The sequence below is a fragment of the Lepisosteus oculatus genome, unplaced genomic scaffold (assembly GCF_040954835.1).
Source record: "Lepisosteus oculatus isolate fLepOcu1 unplaced genomic scaffold, fLepOcu1.hap2 HAP2_SCAFFOLD_62, whole genome shotgun sequence".
In the NCBI taxonomy this organism is placed as follows: domain Eukaryota; kingdom Metazoa; phylum Chordata; class Actinopteri; order Semionotiformes; family Lepisosteidae; genus Lepisosteus; species Lepisosteus oculatus.
Genome location: NW_027168171.1, coordinates 1,281,036 through 1,304,282, shown reverse-complemented (window position 1 = coordinate 1,304,282; position 23,247 = coordinate 1,281,036). Strand labels below are relative to the sequence as shown.

The 23,247-nt window shown below is 44.5% G+C and overlaps 10 non-coding genes across 10 annotated transcripts; 4 read left to right on the top strand and 6 right to left on the bottom strand.

The window, feature by feature from the left end:
- Positions 1-3,992: 3,992 nt before the first annotated feature.
- trnas-uga (transfer RNA serine (anticodon UGA)) lies at positions 3,993-4,074 on the bottom strand. The gene has a single exon. It is a non-coding gene; the product is annotated as a tRNA-Ser (tRNA).
- Positions 4,075-5,417: 1,343 nt separating this feature from the next.
- Positions 5,418-5,499, bottom strand: trnas-gcu (transfer RNA serine (anticodon GCU)). Its single transcript has one exon. It is a non-coding gene; the product is annotated as a tRNA-Ser (tRNA).
- Positions 5,500-7,123: 1,624 nt separating this feature from the next.
- trnar-acg (transfer RNA arginine (anticodon ACG)) lies at positions 7,124-7,196 on the top strand. Its single transcript has one exon. It is a non-coding gene; the product is annotated as a tRNA-Arg (tRNA).
- A 2,691-nt stretch (positions 7,197-9,887) lies between these two features.
- On the top strand, positions 9,888-9,960 carry trnar-ccu (transfer RNA arginine (anticodon CCU)). Its single transcript has one exon. It is a non-coding gene; the product is annotated as a tRNA-Arg (tRNA).
- A 4,695-nt stretch (positions 9,961-14,655) lies between these two features.
- Positions 14,656-14,728, top strand: trnar-ucg (transfer RNA arginine (anticodon UCG)). The gene has a single exon. It is a non-coding gene; the product is annotated as a tRNA-Arg (tRNA).
- Positions 14,729-16,278: 1,550 nt separating this feature from the next.
- Positions 16,279-16,362, bottom strand: trnas-uga (transfer RNA serine (anticodon UGA)). The gene has a single exon. It is a non-coding gene; the product is annotated as a tRNA-Ser (tRNA).
- A 1,544-nt stretch (positions 16,363-17,906) lies between these two features.
- Positions 17,907-17,980, bottom strand: trnan-guu (transfer RNA asparagine (anticodon GUU)). The gene has a single exon. It is a non-coding gene; the product is annotated as a tRNA-Asn (tRNA).
- A 1,183-nt stretch (positions 17,981-19,163) lies between these two features.
- trnar-ucg (transfer RNA arginine (anticodon UCG)) lies at positions 19,164-19,236 on the top strand. The gene has a single exon. It is a non-coding gene; the product is annotated as a tRNA-Arg (tRNA).
- Positions 19,237-20,788: 1,552 nt separating this feature from the next.
- On the bottom strand, positions 20,789-20,870 carry trnas-uga (transfer RNA serine (anticodon UGA)). The gene has a single exon. It is a non-coding gene; the product is annotated as a tRNA-Ser (tRNA).
- A 1,536-nt stretch (positions 20,871-22,406) lies between these two features.
- On the bottom strand, positions 22,407-22,480 carry trnan-guu (transfer RNA asparagine (anticodon GUU)). The gene has a single exon. It is a non-coding gene; the product is annotated as a tRNA-Asn (tRNA).
- Positions 22,481-23,247: the final 767 nt, after the last annotated feature.

The window sequence follows — 23,247 nt, the reverse complement described above, 5'->3', positions numbered from 1 at the left end:
GTTTCTGAGATGCTTCTAATTACTTTTTATTACCAGGGACAGTTTAATTCACCTTGTACAGTACTGTAAGACCAAGATGCTTTTTTTAAAAGTTATTTAACATTTTATAGAACTTTGTCTACTATGGCAACATGATGTGCTTGGTGAAACTTGGAAAAATACTGCTTGGCCACTTATCTTAAGATAAAGATAGGATAAAGGTTTATCTTTTGCACCTACCTGACCCCCAGGGAAGGCCAATGCTTTCTAAGTTGATGGTTCCCTACAGTAGACTGTACTTTAATTTCAAAGGTAATGTATATTGACCCAAATCAGTTTTGGAATCCAATCTACTGACGAGATGGAGCACATCCTTTTTTCAGGATTTTAGCATCATACGTTTGGTATATTTAGTCCCTAATGCTGAAAGAAATGATCATAGAACATTTGGACACTTTGTGGGCTTGAAATACAAAGCAAATCATGTTCTATGGTACAAGATAAATACAAAACGTAAGCTTTTATTTTAATTAGATTTGTTTATAAAGCATAAGCAATCATTTATTACATTAATATATGTGAAAATAACATTTTAGCATCATACGTTTAGTATATTTAGTCCCTAATGCTGAAAGAAATGATCATAGAACATGACATCTAACCTTACCTGCGGTGTTTTTAATCCCTATTGCTCAATGCACGGTGAAAGCATTCCATACATGTGTCTGACAATGAGGAATGGGCCCCTGAGACAGTCATTTGCCTGTTTCACAAATGATCGTATTTTACTAGAGATTCTGTTTGGGATTCAGATGTGCATTCGGACAGCAATCCCTTTCAAGAAATGATACGTTCTGGATGAGGTCAAAGGTGCTGGAACACTGTATCTAGGATGTGTTTGCAGAGACTGTGTGTCTCCTGCTTCAACGCAGTGATAAACAGATGTGCTCCTTTAATTTATTGGTACATGCCCAGGGCAGTAAGCAGTCTGAGGATTTATTTCCAGATGGCATAGAGCAGTGAAGCAGTGAAGTAGTGCAAAACACTGGATCATTATATTATTAGAATCTATTCTACTTAAATTATTACATTATACTCAATTTGAGTTCATTTTAAAAAGTAAAAGGTAATGAAAGGAATGCATTTTCATAAGAAAGATAATACCGATATGCATGTGATAATCTTCCTTATATCATGTAGTGCGTCATTTGGACACTTTGTGGGCTTGAAATACAAAGAAAATCTTGTTCTATGGTACAAGATAAATACAAAACTTAAGCTTTTATTTTAATTAGATTTGTTTATAAAGCATAAGCAATCATTTATTACATTAATATATGTGAAAATAACATTTTAGCATCATATGTTTAGTATATTTAGTCCCTAATGCCAAAAGAAATGATCATTTGTTTAACATGCACAGGTCTGTCTCAAAGGATGCAGTACTCCTGAAGGGTCTCAAACCCTACATTTTGGATGCCTAGCTGTATCCCTCACATGTGGCACCTCAGAATGACTTCTAACCTTACCTGTGGTGTATTCAGTCCCTATTGCTCAATGCACGGTGTACATACTGCATACATGTGTCTTGAGAATGAGGAATGGGCCCCTGAGACAGTCATTTGCCTGTTTCACAAACAGGGACCTGGACCTAGACCTGGCCCGTACGGGGCTCAAACCCGCGACCTTGGCGTTATTAGCACCACACTCTAACCAACTGAGCTAACCGGCCTCACGACAGTGCTCCTCTCTGTGTTGCAAAAAATCAAACTCAGGGAATTTTGTCCTCCTTTGAATAGAAAGCTGTGTAATTCAGTGTACGGGCTTTCTCGTGCAGTTTCATGGTTCTTGTAACCCAAATCCTACACTGGCCTGAAGTGCCCCCCCATTTCACAGCATTTTTCAGCTGATTTAAAATGTACCTAAAGGAGAAGCATTATTGAAGACCATCAATTACCAAGAGCTTTTGTCAAAGGTTTTGGTGGTCATTTTGAATGACCACAGAGCGCTGTGACCTCGGTTTTACATCTCATCCAAAAGACAGCGCCCTTTTACAACACAGCATCTCCGTCACTATATTGGGGCATTGGGACCCGCACAGACCTCAGGGTGAGCGCCCCCCCGCCGGCACCATTAACACCGCTTCCAGCTGGAAGCTTTGTTTTTCCCTGTAGCTCATCCTCATCCAGGTACTGACCTGGCTCACACCTGCTTAGCTTCAGTGGGTTTTCAGTTGCGAGTTGCAAGGGGATGCAAGTGATGGAGCCGCTCGCTGCAAAAGCCACTGCATTGGCCGGGAATCGAACCCGAGCCTCCCGAGTGGCAGGTGAGAATTCTACCACTGAACCACCAATGCTCAGTGCCTGAGCCTTCAAAAAAGACGCTTTTTTGGTGCTCTGTGCAAAACGCGTCGACATCTGCTTCCAGCTGCAAAATGCCATTTGCGGACGCTGAAGAACTTATTTCCAAGGCAGCGGGTACAAGCGATTGGGCGTTTTAAAACCACCAGGAACAGCAAAGAGGCGCGCTTCTTTGCTTGTGCCGAAACACACCGACTGAAGGCGGACAACGTAGTCGGCAGGATTGGAACCTGTGCGGGGAGACCCCAATGGATTTCTAGTCCATCGCCTTAACCACTCGGCCACGACTACAGCAAGCCCCACTGCCGCTGCGTTCTTGCTACAATCTTACCTGGATCGCGAGGCGCCGGCGGAAGGCAAAATACAAGCCTTGCAGACAGACACGCCTCAGAGGACTTAAGGGTGGCTTCATGTCGGAATGATAAAGTCTCCCCGTCTGGACATGAAAATGCCACTTTGTTACACACAAAAAAAGAATCAACAACAGAGAAATGCCCACAAGCATTTGAAAAGCCGCACCACGTCGCACTTGAAATAGCTCTTACATTAGTGGTAGACACAGGAATCGCCTTTTTATTTACGCTCTTACCAACGCGATGGAAAGCAAAACAAAGCAAAGCAGAGCAAAACAAAACGAACAAACGAAAACCCTCACGTCCTGCACTTGCATATAACGCCGTTACGTGCCCAAGCGGTATTGTACGTCATCCTAGCACTGCACCCCGGGTCGTACGGTATATGGGAACGAGCACACGCCACGAATCGTCTCGAATCACTCCCTACAGCTGTAAGGCGCCTTGAAGCGTGCACCCCCAACATTCTTCTTTGCGCATCTGTGAAAGGTAAACTCTTGAGCAAACTCTGAACCAGCTCTAAGGAAACTAATCCGATTAGACGTTACTTTGACTCATCTTCTTACGCTCAGTGCCGGATTGCTCAAACTCCAGCTAGGGTTAGGGTTAGCATTCCCACGCTACTTAGACACTTTGTTTACGCTCAGTGCTGGATTTTGGGAACTTCAGGACGAGTGGGAATTTTCTCCTATCTGTCCATTCTGTTTTGTTTTGGAGACTCTTGGCTGCCTATGTTGTTCAGTGCACCGTGAAGGAAACATTTTCCAAAACTGTGTCAGCTCAAAAGTTGTAAGAAAACCTCTCCAGGTGCTTTAACTCTCTTCATTTTTGTCATTTAATGTGACACTCGATGTATAACTGGAGCCTCACATATGCAAATGGTGAGGCTCCAGTTCGACACCCAGTTCCACACCACTTTACAGTATATGACAAAAGCATGGCAGACTGTGCCGGACCAGCTGGTAACTTCCGCTTATTTTGACCATATTAAACATTGGAAATCTTCCCACTTGCATTTGTGACACTTGATTTTGGCTCCACCTAAGACACTCTTAAATCTTCAAACACTTTTCTCTTCTCCCGCAACACACTTGTCTGTCGGCACTATGTGGCAGCGTTGCATGACAACCCATCTCACCACGGAAAGGAACCTAACAGCTTTGGTAAGAGAGTAGAATTACCTGAAGAACTGCTTTCCATGGAAGCAGGACCAAGCGATGTAGCATTTTTATAGTACCAGGAAAGGAGAAGCGGCACTTCGCCTTTGCCGCACAGGCACAAGGTGACGTGCGGCAGACGCCGTAGTCGGCAGGATTCGAACCTGAGCGGGGAGTCCCCAATGGATTTCAAATCCATCGCCTTAACTACTCGGCCACGACTACAGCGAGCTCGCCGCCGCCGCATTCCTCCTATAATCTAACACGGAGTGCGAGGTGGCTGCGGAAACCTTTTTAAAGTCGCTCTCTGTTAAAAAAAAAACCTTTCACAAGATACATGCCGGCAGACAGACACGCCTCAGAGGGTTTAAGGCTGGCTTCACGTTCAAATGATAAAGTCTCCCCGTCCGGATGTCAAAATGCAACTTTGGCAGACAGAAAAAACATCAACAAACCACAAATGTGGACAAGGATTTTACAAGCTGCACCACACTGCACTTTCAAAAGCATTTACATTCGTGTTAGACGCAGGAATTGTCTTTGTTTTGCGCGCTTACGAACGCCATAGAAAACGAAACAAAACAAAAGCCCTCAGCTCCTGTACTTGATTATAACGCCGTTACGTGTCGAAGCAGGAATTTACGTCATCTTACCACTGCAACATGGGGAATAGAGGGAAATGAACACACGCTACGAATCGTCTCAATCACTCCCTAGAGTCGTAAGGCACATTGAAGGGTGCACCCCCATCATTAATCGTTGGGCCTCTGTAAAAGGAAAGCTGTTGAGCAGTCTTTGAAACAGCTCGGATGAAACACTTGATTGCTTCCATGTGCATCTGGAGCCCACTTCTTATTTTCACTTCACGCCGCCCAAAGCATTTCTAAAACAGGAGATTCGCGTTTGGGAATGCGCCCTGCCCTACAAATAAAACAGGTCTACGGGTCTGAAACCTGCTCCACGGAAAACAGTTCTGTTGCGCTTTTGATCAAAGGGAGATTCTCTGTTCTTACCTTTTGATTACATAACACCCAAAGGGGCTTCTTTGGAGCTGGATTCCAACCAGCATCCTAAAGTTTCTTGGCGGTATCCTTTACAGTCCTCTGTTCGGTCGACAAGGAACAGAAGGGGGCAGCTTTCCTCACACATACAGTGCAATGTACTGTAGTGTTCCCCTTCATTGAATTCGAAGTTCTGCATCAGACCTCTAACTCGTTTCCTTAGCTTGGATTTAAGCCACGAAGCAGGCTTCTACTGTATAAACGTCTAGAGGAATCACAAACTATTTGAGAGGCCATCATCCCAGGGGGAACTGACAAAGTCTATCCCTAAACACCTAGCGCAGTCTCTCGAGAGACTGTCAAAAATCGCTTTCTCCGTTTGTGCTGCAAGTAAGTGAAAACGCGGTCTCAACCCAGAGCCACTTGGCAGCAGCGGCACGTAAATACTGTTACTACCACTGCTCGATACCAACGTTAGCCTACTATACCATGTTCAGCCACCGCTAGAAAATGTAAGGCTCTAGTACTGGAGCAAACAAAAGGAGAGCCAACATCAAACGTAGAGAGCGACGAGGATGGGATTCGAACCCATGCGTGCAGAGCACAATGGATTAGCAGTCCATCGCCTTAACCACTCGGCCACCTCGTCGATGAAACTGGGCTGTCCAGACATGGGTTGGCGCGCTCCAGATGATCTTTTTCTTTTTTTTCCCTCGTACTCAAGGGTCCTTTTCCTGTTCCACATGCAATTTCAACATTTTCCTTGGGAGATGTCAAGCCAGCAAGCCACTGCTGTGGTTCAGTGGCCATTGTGGAGTTCAGTGGCCCTGTTGTACACAGAAAGCACATTGAGCTCCTTGGACATGAAAAGTTCCAGATAAAAGCCATTTGTCATCCTTTCTCTTGGTGTCGATGTTGCTATTGTATGTAAAGGTGGCAACTTGCTCAGCGAGCAGGCGGAGCACACACCGAATGCAGATGTGTCTGAGTGGTGTGTCCAAGTGGCTGCAAAAGGACAACACTACCGGGGCGCCGTTGCTTAGTTGGTTAAAGCGCTTGTCTCTTAAACAGGAGATCCTGAGTCCGAATCCCAGTGGTGCCTTCTTTGTTCTGTCTTCTCGAACAGAACTGGTCCTTACAGACAACCGCCTACGGCTAGACTTAATTAAATGCAAGTATTCATTTCCTGTCTTTAACGCGACTTGTTTTTCTTAAAATGGATGGAACTTGCAAAACATGAAATACAAACATTGCTAATCAGCGCTAGCGGCTGGCAAAAAAAAAGAAGTCAGCAATGTTTTTTTTCTTTAACCTTAACCCTGCTAATGGAGAAGAGTTAAACGACCGAGTCTATGCAGCTTAAACGGTGCTCATGTCGGGTTCTTAGCTGAAAGGGTGGTAAATCACGCTCACCCCAGTCCTTAATCTTTTAAAAGGATACAATATTGAACCTAGTCGCCACATCACATACATCCTGTTCAACGATAAAAAAGTGACATCTATCCTCGATCCAGAGTAAATCCCACGATGAGGGCATATTTTTTTCCACTTTACCATGAGTCGGGCTCAGCTGCACAGAGGCGAGAGCAGAGCAATGAGGTCACAGGGACAGGGGAGTCACACGCTGGCGGTTTGAACACGCGGAAGATCACTGAGGGATCCACAGTATATGGACCCTCCGTGCGCCATCAGTCCACACTCCGGACTCTGAATCCTGCCATCCGAGTTAAGATCTCGGCGGAACCTGAGGTACAGTTCCTTCTTAAAACGTAATCTGGTGAGCATTTCTAGAATCGTACTTGTATAGATGCAGCCTTTAATGTGTTGCTGGGTTAAAATTGATGACTTCTTGAACTTCAGTAGGCAACTGCCCTCTTGATTTCGGATTTAATTTCTTTATTACAGGGGCGCTTTTATGAAGACAGAGTCATGTTCAGGTACTTTGCTTGATGGAGGAAGCATATTTCGGACTCTGTGATCTGCTCACCTGGAAAGGTCTGCTGTACTACTACAAGAGAGAAGTAGAGTCTGGAAGAATGGACAATTTTATGATGCTTTGGAAGATAATGTTTTTTTTTTCTTTGAAATCGAAATGAATCAGAATATCAGTGCAAAAGACAAACTCTTGGTTTGGTTTAAAGAGATATGGTTTTAAAACAGACAAAATGTAGAAAACAGGTGTTTCTCACTTTTGGAAAAGAATGGACCGGGGGTAATATTTTACTAGGTGCAGTGCTCATCTCACTGGGTTACAGTCCTGCAGTGTCACACCAGGGCCAGTGGCGCAATGAATAACGCGTCTGACTACGGATCAGGAGATTGCAGGTTCGACTCCTGCCTGGCTCGGGTCGTTTTTAAACACATCGGGCTACTCCCTAAGTAGTCTGTGCTACTTACTGCATTGTAATCGTACCCAGTAAGATATTTCCTTCATGTAAATGAACTGCACCTGACAGCTTTAGAAAAACACCTGGGCTCAGTACGGTGCTGAGAGCTTAGCGTTGCTGTTCTAATTAGCACGCACTGCATCGGCTATGAGCCCGAACTTTTCAATTATTCCGATCAGTAAGTCAACACGTAGTCCACATGAACGGTAGAAATATTCTCTTGTCTGTCTCTTGTTTGTATAGAACTGAATGTCCCTGACAATGTACTGTTAGTTTTAATTGAAGAACGGCATTTGTGTTCAAATATACCAGACAAGTTTATGTAACTGCTCATGCGACACTCAGTTGTAATTAGTCAAGAAAAAAAAGTCGAACAACAGCTGCGGGTTTGATTCTGAACGTATGAGATTGCAGCGCCTTTTACTTCCATTGACAAATGATAGAGATTCGAAGAGAGATCCTTCAGACCAGCAAGCAAACCCACGGCTTTTTCGGTTTTCTATCTAGGCAACGTTGGTGTCTGCAATAGCATACATGAAAGCGTGATGCAATTTCTGTGGCTACATTTGTTGCACGTCATGCACAGTAAGAGTGTTTCTAACACCAAATAAAAAGTCAACAATTAGCGATCACGCCTTCTCCTCAGTTAACCCACTGAAACCCTTGCTGTTAACAGTTCTTTACTGCGTGCTTTACCAGCACCTACATATCGTGTCGGTTCTTTCAGCTTTATTCATTAGGTTTTCAAAGGCATAAGTAGAGCACCAGAGGTGCGAACGCAAAATGTGTGGTTATCTGAAGAATTGCTTCCCATGGCGGCGGGTCCAAGTGATTTCGCGTTGTTATAGTACCAGGAAAGGAGAAGCGGCACTTCACTTCTGCCGCGCAGGCACAAGGCGACGTGCGGCAGACGCCGGAGTCGGCAGGTTTCGAACCTGCGCGGGGAAGCCCCAACGCATTTCGAGCCCATCGCCTTAACCACTCGACCACGACAAAAGCGAGCCCACCACCGCCGCATTCCTCCTATAATCTAACACGGACTGCGAGGTGGCTGCGGAAACCTTTTTAAAGTTGCTCTCCGTTAAAAAAAATACCTTTCACAAGATTTGTGCCGGCAGACAGACACGCCTCAGAGGGTTTAAGGCTGGCTTCACGTTCAAATGATAAAGTCCCCCAGTCCGGATGTCAAAATGCAACTTTGGCAGACAGAAAAAACATCAACAAACCAAAAATGTGGACAAGGATTTTACAAGCTGCACCACACTGCACTTTCAAAAGCATTTACATTCGTGTTAGACGCAGGAATTGCCTTTGATTTGCGCGCTTACGAACGCCATGGAAAACGAAACAAAACTAAAGCCCTCAGCTCCTGCACTTGATTATAATCCCGTTACGTGTCGAAGCAGGAATTTACGTCATCTTACCACTGCAACAAGGGGAATAGAGATGTAACGCAACGGGGGCTCAGGCGGGCGCCCTTGCCGCATCTGGTCGGCCCCATCCCGACTGGAGGCTCAAACCCGGGACTTCCGCGTCTCTCTGCAGCGACCTAGCCCCGTGAGCTAAAGAGAGATCGCTCCACAGCCCAGTAGCTGTGGTCCTGCTATCACAGGGAAGGGCGGTGACGTCACCCGCTCTTGTACGCCGGCTCTTACACAGTGCCTGTCGGCCGTAAGCGTTACAGAGGGAAATGAGCACAAGCTACGAATTGTCTCTAATCAGTCCCTACAGTTGTAAGACGCCTGGAAGCGTGCACCCCCATCATTAATCTTTGCGCATCTGTGCAAGGTAAACTCTGGAGCAGTCTCTGAAACGGCTCAAAGGAAACACGTGATTGATTCCATGAGCATCTGGGGTTCATTTCTTATTTACATTTAATTCAAGGGAAAGGCTTGGGTCAGTTTCAGACGGCCTCCAACAGCGAGATTCAAGCGCCCCACCTTCAGCCCAATCTGCGCCGCCAGAACGCCAACGGCTCCTCTGGTCTTTGGGGTGCGGTTGTGACCCCTTAACCTAAAGTGTTGGTGGCAGACAAATGGAGACTAACAGGTGATGTCCTAGGACATGACTACATTGTGACACTCGGTGGGGATGGTGACCATTGCTTGGAAAAGAGTGCGAGGCCCCTTTAGAAAAACATTTTGTTAACAGGCATTCTGCCTCAGCCTAAACACCTATAGCTTGCAAAGCGCATGCTATTAGACAGGCACCTCTGCAAGACCTTAAGAGTCTCTTAAACTAGTGATAGTAAGGTGTTCCCAATGGGCGATGTTTGGCTTTCAAATCATCTCTCTGTGGAAGCGCCGAGATGCAGCTGTTTAAGGCTTAGAAGCAGCTGACTGTTTCACTACCTAGCTGATTACTGTCAGTCAGGGAGCTCAGAGGTGAAAAGCCTGTCTGAGAGACAATTCGCCGTCGATCAGTTCAATATGTTCCGTACCAGCTCGGCGCACCTGAGATCATCTTGGTAGCCGTGTAGCTCAGATGAGTGAGAGCGTGTGTATGTGTACCACCGTGATTGGATGCCGGTCCTTCTCAGGTCACAGTAAACCTTCTGCTGCCTAACTTTCCTAATTTTGGGGATCCCTTTGAAAAAGCAAAGGAAAAAAAAAACTGGCTCTTCATCAGCGTGATCGACCCAACCCAGTGTGCCCCAGTGGCCTAATGGATAAGGCACTGGCCTCCTAAGCCAGGGATTGTGGGTTCGAGTCCCATCTGGGGTGCTACTGTCCCTTTTTGAGCGTACAAATGTCCTTTTGATTTGCAAAGCTGCAACCCCACCTTACTCAGTGAGCGTCTCTGCTTTTCTCTCACATACAGTTGGGAGATGTCTTGCACTGAACGGCCTGCTTCAGATCACGCCACAGCACTTCAATGGGATTGGGGTCAGGACTCTTACTCGGCCATCCCAAAATACGGAATTTCTATTGTTTCAGCCACTCTGTTGTTGATGTACTCCTTTGTTTTTGTCATGCTGCATGACCCAGCGTCTTTCGAGTTTTAGATCACAGGCAGACACCCTGACATTCTGCTGTAGAATTTCCTGATACATCTTGGAATTCATCGGTCCCTCGATGATTGCAAGCCGTACAGCCTCCGCTATGCTTCCCAGGTGGGATGAGGTTTTGGAGTTGGTATGCAGTGTTTTGTTATCTCCAAACATAACGTTGTGCACATTTACCAACAAGTTCAACTTTTGTCATGTCTGTCCACAGAACATTGTTCCAGGAGTTGCTGTGGAACATCCATGTGGTCTTTAGCAAACTTGAGAGGGGCAGTGGTGGTTTTTTTTGGGGGGAGAGCAGTGGTTTCCTCCATGGTGACCTCGCATGATCACCACTCCTGTTCAGATTTCTTCTTATGGTGGACTCATAAACACAGACGTAAGACAAAGTCAACCACCTGTTCGCTAGATCCCATCCCCACTCAGCTAGTCAAAGATTCCCTCGAAGGACTGGCAGGACCTATAATTAGTATGATGAATGCATCGCTTGCGTCAGGCGTTGTACCTGATCAATTTAAGGTAGCGGTTGTTAGACCGCTCTTAAGAAGTCAAATTTGGATCAACAAGTTCTTAACAACTACAGGCCTGTCTCAAAGGTCCCATTTCAATCTAAAAGTCTTGGGAGAATAGTTGTTGCCCAACGTCAATCATATCTGGATTCAAATAATATACTTGAGAAATTTTAGTCTGGTTTCTGAAACTGCATTAACAAGAGTCGTAAATGATATTCTCTTAGCTACTGATGCAGGGAATGCAACAGTGCTTGTGCTTTGCTTCTAGATCTTAGAGCTGCCTTTGACACGGTTGACCTCTCTGTTTTGTTACACAGGCTTGAGTTTGAGGTTGGCTTATCTGGTACCGTCCTTCAGTGGTTTACTTCACATTTTACTCATCGTTTTCATTATGTTCAAATATCTAATAATTGTACTGCTTCATCAATGTCACCAATTCAATTTGGGGTACCAGAAGATCAGTGCTGGGACCAATATTGCTCTCTCTCTCTACATGCTGCTGCTAGGTAGGATAATATGAAAAAATAATATGAACTTTCATTCATATGCTGATGACACTCAAATAAACATTTTGTTTACACCAAACGACAACTCTTCTATTATTAGTTTAGTTAAATGCATTAAGGAAGGAAATACTTGGATGTGTGAAAACTTTTTGTTACTCAACTCTGAGAAAAATGAGGATCTGTTGATCGGAGGCAACAATACTGATAGGACTACTATAACTTCAGCACTTAACTCAGAGGATTTAAACATCTGCCTCAAAGAGACAGCACGTAACCTTGTTGTGAAAGGCGCTATATAGAAATACATTGATTTGAATTGAATTGACAATGTAAAATGTTGTGTGTGTTGTTTGTTAAACAAGACTGTCTTTATTTATCAAAAAATAAAAGGAATTTGCTAGGAATGCAAACGTTAGGTTGCGCTTCTTCATGCTGCATCGTCGGCATGAGTGGAGCTTTTTAAACGTCTGTACTTACTGTGCCCCATAAGAAATCGTTTGTCCCCATTCAAAAGAGATTGTGCAATGTCCTGCAGTGTTCGCAAAGCAAACCTTTGACAGTTTGAAAAGAGGAATTTATTCTGCTTCCTGTGCGTGCAGTAGTTACAAAGTTGAACGTCTTTACACGATCTGCTGCAGTTTTCAGTGGGTGGGCTTTGTCAAATGGCTTGGAAAAACGCACTGTGTTTCGGCTCGGGAAACATCATGAGCAGTGTCCTGCGTGTTTTCTGTGTATAGCTGTCTTTTAACGCATACAGAATTCATTCGAAATCATTGATTTCTCCAATTAACAAGGTTCCCTTAAAGGATGAGTCAAAGTAACGTCTAATCGGATTAGTTTCCTTAGAGCTGGTTCAGAGTTTGCTCAAGAGTTTACCTTTCACAGATGCGCAAAGAAAAATGTTGGGGGTGCACGCTTCAAGGTGCCTTACAGCTGTAGGGAGTGATTCGAGACGATTTGTGGCGTGTGCTCGTTCCCATATACCGTACGCCCCGGGGTGCAGTGCTAAGATGAAGTACAATACCGCTTGGGCACGTAACGGCGTTACACGCAAATGCGGGACGTGAGGCTTTTCGTTTGTTCATTTTGTTTTGCTCTGCTTTGCTTTGTTTCGTGGTCAAGAGGCGTAAGGTAAGTCGTAATCCAGGGAGAACACTGGTGGCAAACAGTCCGAGGTGAGAGGCGAGGTCCAAAGTCGAAAAGGCAGAAGGGGAGTCCAATATCCAGAATAAACGAGGTAATGGAAAAAACGCCAGGTAGAGCTCTCAAGGAGTAGACTCAATACCAGCGGGAAGCAAGTAAAGATGGTAAAAATAGCACTGCGTACCCCACGGTGGAGTGTGTGCAGGTGGGTTAACTCGTGCGGCGGCGTTTGTTAATAATCACCCTCTGCTGGTGCTGTTTAGATTGCTTAAGAGTTGGTCTTAACTGCCTGGCGGTCATGACAAGCTCCTCTTTAAGCTGTGGTTTAGTTTTGCATTCATGTGTTTCTAGAGCAGTTATTTATGGGGGTGGGTGGGTCCTTCACAGAGGCTCAGGACAAATCCCCTGCATGAAAGTCTACTGTGTGCGTTCAAACAGTCACAGGTCAAGAGCCAGGCAGGAGGACAATGGACAGATGAGCCAACGAACTAAAAATAAAAGAACAGATATGAAAAAGCCACCATTTTTTTCTTTTTGACATTTTCCGACTTTCATGCAAGCCAGGACAAAGTTGCTCGTAGCTACTTGTGGATTCAAATACTCTATCGAGTGCTTTGATGAGTTTTTGCAATTTGATTGTCGTCCTGTCAGCCTGTTTCTGTTTTTTTTTTTTCAATCTAGGGATGGAAAGTATGAGGGAAATGATGGAGCAATCAATAACCGCTCCGGAAAAATGGCAGAAAGAAATGGTCCGTCACTAAGGACATTTGTGAAGCAGAGGAGTGACATCACCACAAAGGCGACTTATTCTGCTGATCGTTTTGGTGAATAATGATTGAGGCGTGTTAAGAGAAAGGTAGCTGCGTCAGCATGCTTAGGCTGCAAAGGATAAAGCAAAGGTTTACTCCATGCTGAAAAGAGAAGAAAAGAAGCACAACGTTTCGACTGTGGAGCCTTCTGCACCATCTTCTTTAGCGATGGTGATGATGTTTACATTGGAAAAACTGAGACACGCATACTGGAGGGGCTTGAACCACCAACTTTTCAGCACCACAGAGTCTGACAGTCTTTTGTGCACCCTACATTTGCAGGTTTATGGTCAAAGAAAACAATCACTTGCGCTTCTTGCAGCCGGCAATCTTTTTCCACTGACAACCAAGAAATGGATTTCATCTTTCACAAGCTGTATGGATTTCTTCAAAAACAAGTTATTCCAGAAAGGAAATGAATTCTTGCATTAAACTGAACCAAGCTGTACATGTTTGTCTGAAATGAGACATTCGGCACAACAAGACACGGAGAGAGGCACCGCTGGTATTCAGACCCAGGATCGCCTGCTTACTAGGCGGGCACTTTAAGCCACTAGGGAACAGCGCCAGCGGAGCACCGCGCTTTTACAGACACTTGGACACATCTGCGTTCGGTGTGCACTTAACCTGCTCTCTGAGCCCGTTGCCTCCGTCCCATTTAATAGCAGAACTGACGCCAAGAGAAATGATGAGAAATGGCATTTATCGGGCACTTTTCATGTCCAAGGAGCTCAATGCCCTTGACACCTCCCCAAGGCGACAGAGCTGTGCATTCTTTGGCGACACCATTTTTTCTTTTGTTTAATTTCTATACTTATTGATAGAATAAAAACGATATGTCATGTACTGTAAGGGAAATGTCTCTTTTCATGGGGAAAGCTAGCACCAGCAAATGTTGTGTTTAGAAGAAGTGATTTAACATGACACGTGACCTAATTTACCGGAGCAAAAGCTCACCCAGCAAGCCCTGCTTTACTTCTACAGGAGAGAAGTACTGTAGAGTCTGCAAGATGTTCAGCTGGGTAGCTACGTCAGCATGCCTCGGCTGCAAAGGAACAAGTACTAGGTTTATTGCATGCTGAAAAGAGAAGAACGGAAACACAGCGTTTCGACTGTGAGGTCTTCTCACACCTGAAGAAGCCTCACACCTGTAAAAGGCTCCATGGTTTTCTTTCTTCTCTTTTCAACATGGAATACACCTATTGTCTGCAAGATGTGACAATTTCATGGTGTTTTGGAAGAAAACCTTTTTTCTTTGAATTCAAAATCAATCGGAATTTCAGCACAACACATCAACACTTTTTCTGTTTTAAGGAGATGATATTTTAAACCTGACAAAAATAGTAGGAAACACAAGTTTCTTGCTGTGAAAATTTAGATGGGGAAGTGTACTACTAGTAGCAGTGTAGAGCTCTCTGTGGTGGAGTGCAAGCGCATGTTCTATGGGCCAGTGGCGTAATGGATAACGCGTCTGACTTCGGATCAGAAGATTGTAGGTTCGAGTCCTGCCTGGCTCGTGAGGCTTTTAAACCTCTCAGGTTCCTAGGTAACAGGTTGCCGTCATGTATATGAACTATAGAAAAGCATTTGCCACAACCCGTAAATTAGCACGCAAGTGCGGGCTGGTGAACACAGAACTGTATGGAGATCATCTCCAGCTCCGAGCTCAATTGCAATGAAAAAACATGCAGAACAGAACTGGAGAGCAGCTGAATTTGTGCTCAGTAGGGTGGGGAGGACTCAGCATTGCTATTGTTCTAATTGGCATGAACTGCAGGGGATCTGAATCAGAACATGTCAGTCAGTTTGATCATTGCGTCAATATGTAGGCCACGTTAATACAGAATTATTACTTTGTCTGTCTCGTCTTTGTATATAGCTGAATGTCCCTGACAATTTCATGTTAGTTTTTAAGAACGACATTGGTGCTAATATATACATATATAGCATATAAGGAACACGTAAAAGTTTAGTCCATGCTGAAAAGATAAGAAAACCGCCACAACGTTTCATCTTGGAATAAATCTTTACTTGTTGTTTTGCAGCCTACCCATTCTGACCTAACTCCTCCCTTGAAATTCCCTAACAGATAAGGGTACGTAACGGCTCATGCGATGCTCAGTTGCAATTTGTCCCAAAACAAACAAGAACAGCAGCTGAGGGTTTGAGTTTGAACATGCACTGTATTAAAGCAGCTTTTATTTCCATTGATAAATGCTAGATATTCCTACAGAGATTCTCCAGGTGAGTAAGCGATTCCTGTTTCTGTTTCTATTTCTGTTTCATATATACAGTATATATATGTTACATGTGTCTCTGCAATAGTATAAATGTGTTATACACTATCAGGGGCTGCTTTTTTGTGCACCTCATCTACAACAAGGGTTTTTTTTTCATTTATGTTTGTGGACCTTCACCATTTGAGGAAGTGAGTTAGATAAGAAAGTTACAGGTATGGTGAGCAATGACTGACAAAGGCACGTACTGCGTATTCCTTACAGAAGTGTAAGCAATTTGTTCTAAAAAACACCGGCTAAAGTCCAACATCGTTAGCAATCTTATTACTTAAACAGAATTAACATCAATAAACTGTAAGGTGCTGGTACATGCGAGTAGATTTGATCTTCTATTAAACAAAAATGCAATTACAGCTCTAAAAAGGTCAACCTAGACTTCTGTAACAGATCTGTTCAGGTCATCGCTGTTTCTCTGACCTTGTGAGTCTTTGGAATTTTAAAAGTGTATTTTGCTTGCCTTTCATGTGGTCTGTGTACAAGTCACTGTGGCGTATGCGGTCCTACACAGCCTTGCTATAGACGTGACGAGCCTCCGCTATGTTGCAATGGAGAACAGGTTCAGTACGGAGCTGCCGAGAAAATTCAGCTGGAAAGCTCGTTGCAGAAAAGCATCGTTATCTGTGTCCAGCGGCAAAGCGTCCTTCGTGGGTGCTGAAGAATCGATTTCACAGGCTGTGGGTCCAGGCGATTTAGAGTGTTAAAGGTCCCAGCGAAAACGAAACGGCGCTGGTCCTTTTACACGCACGCACGCAACCAAATGCAAAGGACGCCGTAGTCGGCAGGATTTGAACCTGCGCGGGGAGACCCCAACGGATTTCAAGTCCGTCACCTTAACCCCACTCGGCCACGACTACAGCGAGCACCGCGGCCGCTGCCTTCTTGCTACAATCGAACAGGGAGTGCGAGGCGGCGGCGGCAGCGGAGGCAACTTTTTTCAAGTTCGCTCTCCGTTTAAGAAACCTTTTACGCCATACGTGCAAGCACACACACACACACACACACACCTCAGAGGATTTAAGGGTGGCTTCAAGTTGGAATGATAAAGTCTCCCCGTTCGGACATGAAAACAGAACGTTCTTAGACTGAAAGCAATCAACAACGGAGACATGTGGACGACGATTTTAGTCACTGCAGTTTGAATAGCATTTTTACTCCAGTTACAGGAGATGCACCAATGGCCCTTGACCTACGCTCTTACCAATGCCTTGAACATTCAAACAAAACAGCCCTCAAGTCCTGCGGTTTAATATAACGCTGTTACGTGTCGAGGCAGTATTTTTCTCTGTCCTACCGTTGAGACACGGGGCGTATATGGAAACGAACACATGCTACGGATCGTCTCTAATCGGTCCCTACAGTTGGAAGGCTCCTTGAAGCGTGCACCCCCATCATTCATCTTTGCGCATCTGTGAAAGGTAGACTCTTGAGCAATGTTTGAGCCAGCTCTAAGGCAACTAGTGCTATTGGACAGACACCTCTGGAAGATCCTAAGAGTCTCTTAACACCACTTCCAGCAGCAAGCTTAATTGTTCGCTGGAGGTCTCCCACCCAGGTACTGACCAGGCAAAGAATCACCAGTACATTGAATGAGGAAGTTAATCCTGAAATCCAATTACATATCTCAAGGTAAGACAAATCCATAAGAACATGTCTTAGTATTACTTCGTTTACATTAGTATGGCACTGAGTTGGAGCTCCTCTTTAAGCTGTGGTTTAGTTTTGCATTCATGTGTTTCTAGAGCAGTTATTTATGGGGGTGGGTGGGTCTTCCACAGAGGCTCAGGACAAATCCCCCGCCTGAAAGTCTAATGTGTGCGTTCAGACAGTCACAGGTCAAGAGCCAGGCAGGAGGACAATGGACAGAAGAGCCAACGAACTAAAAATAAAAGAACAGATATGAAAAAGCCACCATCTTTTTCTTTTTGACATTTTCCGACTTTCATGCAAGCCAGGACAAAGTTGCTCGTAGCTACTTGTGGATTCAAATACTCTATCGAGTGCTTTGATGAGTTTTTGCAATTTGATTGTCGTCCTGTCAGCCTGTTTCTGTTTTTTTTTTTCAATCTAGGGATGGAAAGTATGAGGGAAATGATGGAGCAATCAATAACCGCTCCGGAAAAATGGCAGAAAGAAATGGTCCGTCACTAAGGACATTTGTGAAGCAGAGGAGTGACATCACCACAAAGGCGACACATTCTGCTGATGGTTTTGGTGAATAATGATTGAGGTGCGTTAAGAGAAAGGTAGCTGTGTCAGCATGCGTAGGCTGCAAACGATCAAGCAAAGGTTTACTCCATGCTGAAAAGAGAAGAAAAGAAGCACAACGTTTCGACTGTGGAGCCTTCTGCGCCATCTTCTTTAGCGGTGATGATGTTTACATTGGAAAAACGGAGACATGCGTCCCTGGGTGGGCTTGAACCACCAACCTTTCGGTTAACAGCTGAACGCGCTAACCAATTGCGCCACAGAGACTGACGGCTGCTTGTGTTCCCTACATTTGCAGGTTTATGGTCAAAGAAAACAATCACTTGCGCTTCTTGCAGCCAGCAATCTTTTTCCACTGACAACCAAGAAATGGATTTCATCTTTCACAAGCTGTATGGATTTCTTCAAAAACAAGTTATTCCAGAAAGGAAATGAATTCTTGCATTAAACTGAACCAAGCTGTACATGTTTGTCTGAAATGAGACATTCGGCACAACAAGACACGGAGAGAGGCACCGCTGGTATTCAGACCCAGGATCGCCTGCTTACTAGGCGGGCACTTTAAGCCACTAGGGAACAGCGCCAGCGGAGCACCGCGCTTTTACAGACACTTGGACACATCTGCGTTCGGTGTGCACTTAACCTGCTCTCTGAGCCCGTTGCCTCCGTCCCATTTAATAGCAGAACTGACGCCAAGAGAAATGATGAGAAATGGCATTTATCGGGCACTTTTCATGTCCAAGGAGCTCAATGCCCTTGACACCTCCCCAAGGCGACAGAGCATTCTTTGGCGACAACATTTTTTCTTTTGTTTTATTTCTATACTTATTGATAGAAAAAAAACGATATGTCATGTACTGTAAGGGAAATGTCTCTTTTCATGGGGAAAGCTAGCACCAGCAAATGTTGTGTTTAGAAGAATTGATTTAACATGACACGTGACCTAACATACCGGAGCAAAAGCTCACCCAGCAAGCCCTGCTTTACTTCTACAGGAGAGAAGTAGAGTCTGCAAGATGTTCAGCTGGGTAGCTATGTCAGCATTCCTCGGCTGCAAAGGAACAAGTAATAGGTTTATTGCATGCTGAAAAGAGAAGAAAGGAAACACAACGTTTCGGCCGTGAGGTCTTCTCACACCTGAAGAAGCCTCACACCTGTAAAAGGCTCCATTGTTTTCTTTTTTCTCTTTTCAACATGGAATACACCTATTGTCTGCAAGATGTGACAATTTCATGGTGTTTTGGAAGAAAACCTTTTTTCTTTGAATTCAAAATCAATCGGAATTTCAGCACGACACATCAACACTTTTTCTGTTTTAAGGAGATGATATTTTAAACCTGATAAAAATAGTAGGAAACACAAGTTTCTTGCTGTGAAAATTTAGATGGGGAAGTGTACTACTAGTAGCAGTGTAGAGCTCTCTGTGGTGGAGTGCAAGCGCATGTTCTATGGGCCAGTGGCGTAATGGATAACGCGTCTGACTTCGGATCAGAAGATTGTAGGTTCGAGTCCTGCCTGGCTCGTGAGGCTTTTAAACCTCTCAGGTTCCTCGGTAACAGGTTGCCGTCATGTATATGAACTATAGAAAAGCATTTGCCACAACCCGTAAATTAGCACGCAAGTGCGGGCTGGTGAACACAGCACTGTATGGAGATCATCTCCAGCTCCGAGCTCAATTGCAATGAAAAAACATGCAGAAAAGAACTGGAGAGCAGATGAATTTGTGCTCAGTAGGGTGGGGAGGACTCAGTATTGCTATTGTTCTAATTGGCATGAACTGCAGGGGATCTGAATCAGAACATGTCAGTTAGTTCGATCATTGCGTCAGTATGTAGGCCAAGTTAATACAGAATTATTACTTTGTCTGTCTCGTCTTTGTATATAGCTGAATGTCCCTGACAATTTCATGTTAGTTTTTAAGAACGACATTGGTGCTAATATATACATATATAGCATATAAGGAACACGTAAAAGTTTAGTCCATGCTGAAAAGATAAGAAAACCGCCACAACATTTCATCTTGGAATAAATCTTTACTTGTTGTTTTGCAGCCTACCCATTCTGACCTAACTCCTCCCTTGAAATTCCCTAACAGATAAGGGTACGTAACGGCTCATGCGATGCTCAGTTGCAATTTGTCCCAAAACAAACAAGAACAGCAGCTGAGGGTTTGAGTTTGAACATGCACTGTATTAAAGCAGCTTTTATTTCCATTGATAAATGCTAGATATTCCTACAGAGATTCTCCAGGTGAGTAAGCGATTCCTGTTTCTGTTTCTATTTCTGTTTCATATATATACAGTATATATATGTTACATGTGTCTCTGCAATAGTATAAATGTGTTATACACTATCAGGGGCTGCTTTTTTGTGCACCTCATCTACAACAAGGGTTTTTTTTTCATTTATGTTTGTGGACCTTCACCATTTGAGGAAGTGAGTTAGATAAGAAAGTTACAGGTATGGTGAGCAATGACTGACAAAGGCACGTACTGCGTATTCCTTACAGAAGTGTAAGCAATTTGTTCTAAAAAACACCGGCTAAAGTCCAACATCGTTAGCAATCTTATTACTTAAACAGAATTAACATCAATAAACTGTAAGGTGCTGGTACATGCGAGTAGATTTGATCTTCTATTAAACAAAAATGCAATTACAGCTCTAAAAAGGTCAACCTAGACTTCTGGAACAGATCTGTTCAGGTCATCGCTGTTCCTCTGACCTTGTGAGTCTTTGGAATTTTAAAAGTGTATTTTGCTTGCCTTTCATGTGGTCTGTGTACAAGTCACTGTGGCGTATGCGGTCCTACACAGCCTTGCTATAGACGTGACGAGCCTCCGCTATGTTGCAATGGAGAACAGGTTCAGTACGGAGCTGCCGAGAAAATTCAGCTGGAAAGCTCGTTGCAGAAAAGCATCGGTATCTGTGTCCAGCGGCAAAGCGTCCATCGTGGGTGCTGAAGAATCGATTTCACAGGCTGCGGGTCCAGGCGATTTAGAGTGTTAAAGGTCCCAGCGAAAACGAAACGGCGCTGGTCCTTTTACACGCACGCACGCAACCAAATGCAAAGGACGCCGTAGTCGGCAGGATTTGAACCTGCGCAGGGAGACCCCAACGGATTTCAAGTCCGTCACCTTAACCACTCGGCCACGACTACAGCGAGCGCCGCGGCCGCTGCCTTCTTGCTACAATCGAACAGGGAGTGCGAGGCGGCGGCGGCAGCGGAGGCAACTTTTTTCAAGTTCGCTCTCCGTTTAAGAAACCTTTTACGCCATACGTGCAAGCACACACACACACACCTTAGAGGACTTAAGGGTGGCTTCAAGTTGGAATGATAAAGTCTCCCCGTTCGGACATGAAAACAGAACGTTCTTAGACAGAAAGCAATCAACAACGGAGACATGTGGACGACGATTTTAGTCACTGCACTTTGAATAGCATTTTTACTCCAGTTACAGGAGATGCACCAATGGCCCTTGACCTACGCTCTTACCAATGCCTTGAACATTCAAACAAAACAGCCCTCAAGTCCTGCGGTTTAATATAACGCTGTTACGTGTCGAGGCAGTATTTTTCTCTGTCCTACCGTTGAGACACGGGGCGTATATGGAAACGAACACATGCTACGGATCGTCTCTAATCGGTCCCTACAGTTGGAAGGCTCCTTGAAGCGTGCACCCCCATCATTCATCCTTGCGCATCTGTGAAAGGTAGACTCTTGAGCAATGTTTGAGCCAGCTCTAAGGCAACTAGTGCTATTGGACAGACACCTCTGGAAGATCCTAAGAGTCTCTTAACACCACTTCCAGCAGCAAGCTTAATTGTTCGCTGGAGGTCTCCCACCCAGGTACTGACCAGGCAAAGAATCACCAGTACATTGAATGAGGAAGTTAATCCTGAAATCCAATTACATATCTCAAGGTAAGACAAATCCATAAGAACATGTCTTAGTATTACTTCGTTTACATTAGTATGGCACTGAGTTGGAGCTCCTCTTTAAGCTGTGGTTTAGTTTTGCATTCATGTGTTTCTAGAGCAGTTATTTATGGGGGTGGGTGGGTCTTCCACAGAGGCTCAGGACAAATCCCCCGCCTGAAAGTCTAATGTGTGCGTTCAGACAGTCACAGGTCAAGAGCCAGGCAGGAGGACAATGGACAGAAGAGCCAACGAACTAAAAATAAAAGAACAGATATGAAAAAGCCACCATCTTTTTCTTTTTGACATTTTCCGACTTTCATGCAAGCCAGGACAAAGTTGCTCGTAGCTACTTGTGGATTCAAATACTCTATCGAGTGCTTTGATGAGTTTTTGCAATTTGATTGTCGTCCTGTCAGCCTGTTTCTGTTTTTTTTTTTCAATCTAGGGATGGAAAGTATGAGGGAAATGATGGAGCAATCAATAACCGCTCCGGAAAAATGGCAGAAAGAAATGGTCCGTCACTAAGGACATTTGTGAAGCAGAGGAGTGACATCACCACAAAGGCGACACATTCTGCTGATGGTTTTGGTGAATAATGATTGAGGCGCGTTAAGAGAAAGGTAGCTGTGTCAGCATGCGTAGGCTGCAAACGATCAAGCAAAGGTTTACTCCATGCTGAAAAGAGAAGAAAAGAAGCACAACGTTTCGACTGTGGAGCCTTCTGCGCCATCTTCTTTAGCGGTGATGATGTTTACATTGGAAAAACGGAGACATGCGTCCCTGGGTGGGCTTGAACCACCAACCTTTCGGTTAACAGCTGAACGCGCTAACCGATTGCGCCACAGAGACTGACGGCTGCTTGTGTTCCCTACATTTGCAGGTTTATGGTCAAAGAAAACAATCACTTGCGCTTCTTGCAGCCAGCAATCTTTTTCCACTGACAACCAAGAAATGGATTTCATCTTTCACAAGCTGTATGGATTTCTTCAAAAACAAGTTATTCCAGAAAGGAAATGAATTCTTGCATTAAACTGAACCAAGCTGTACATGTTTGTCTGAAATGAGACATTCGGCACAACAAGACACGGAGAGAGGCACCGCTGGTATTCAGACCCAGGATCGCCTGCTTACTAGGCGGGCACTTTAAGCCACTAGGGAACAGCGCCAGCGGAGCACCGCGCTTTTACAGACACTTGGACACATCTGCGTTCGGTGTGCACTTAACCTGCTCTCTGAGCCCGTTGCCTCCGTCCCATTTAATAGCAGAACTGACGCCAAGAGAAATGATGAGAAATGGCATTTATCGGGCACTTTTCATGTCCAAGGAGCTCAATGCCCTTGACACCTCCACAAGGCGACAGAGCTGTGCATTCTTTGGCGACACCATTTTTTCTTTTGTTTAATTTCTATACTTATTGATAGAATAAAAATGATATGTCATGTACTGTAAGGGAAATGTCTCTTTTCATGGGGAAAGCTAGCACCAGCAAATGTTGTGTTTAGAAGAAGTGATTTAACATGACACGTGACCTAATTTACCGGAGCAAAAGCTCACCCAGCAAGCCCTGCTTTACTTCTACAGGAGAGAAGTAGAGTCTGCAAGATGTTCAGCTGGG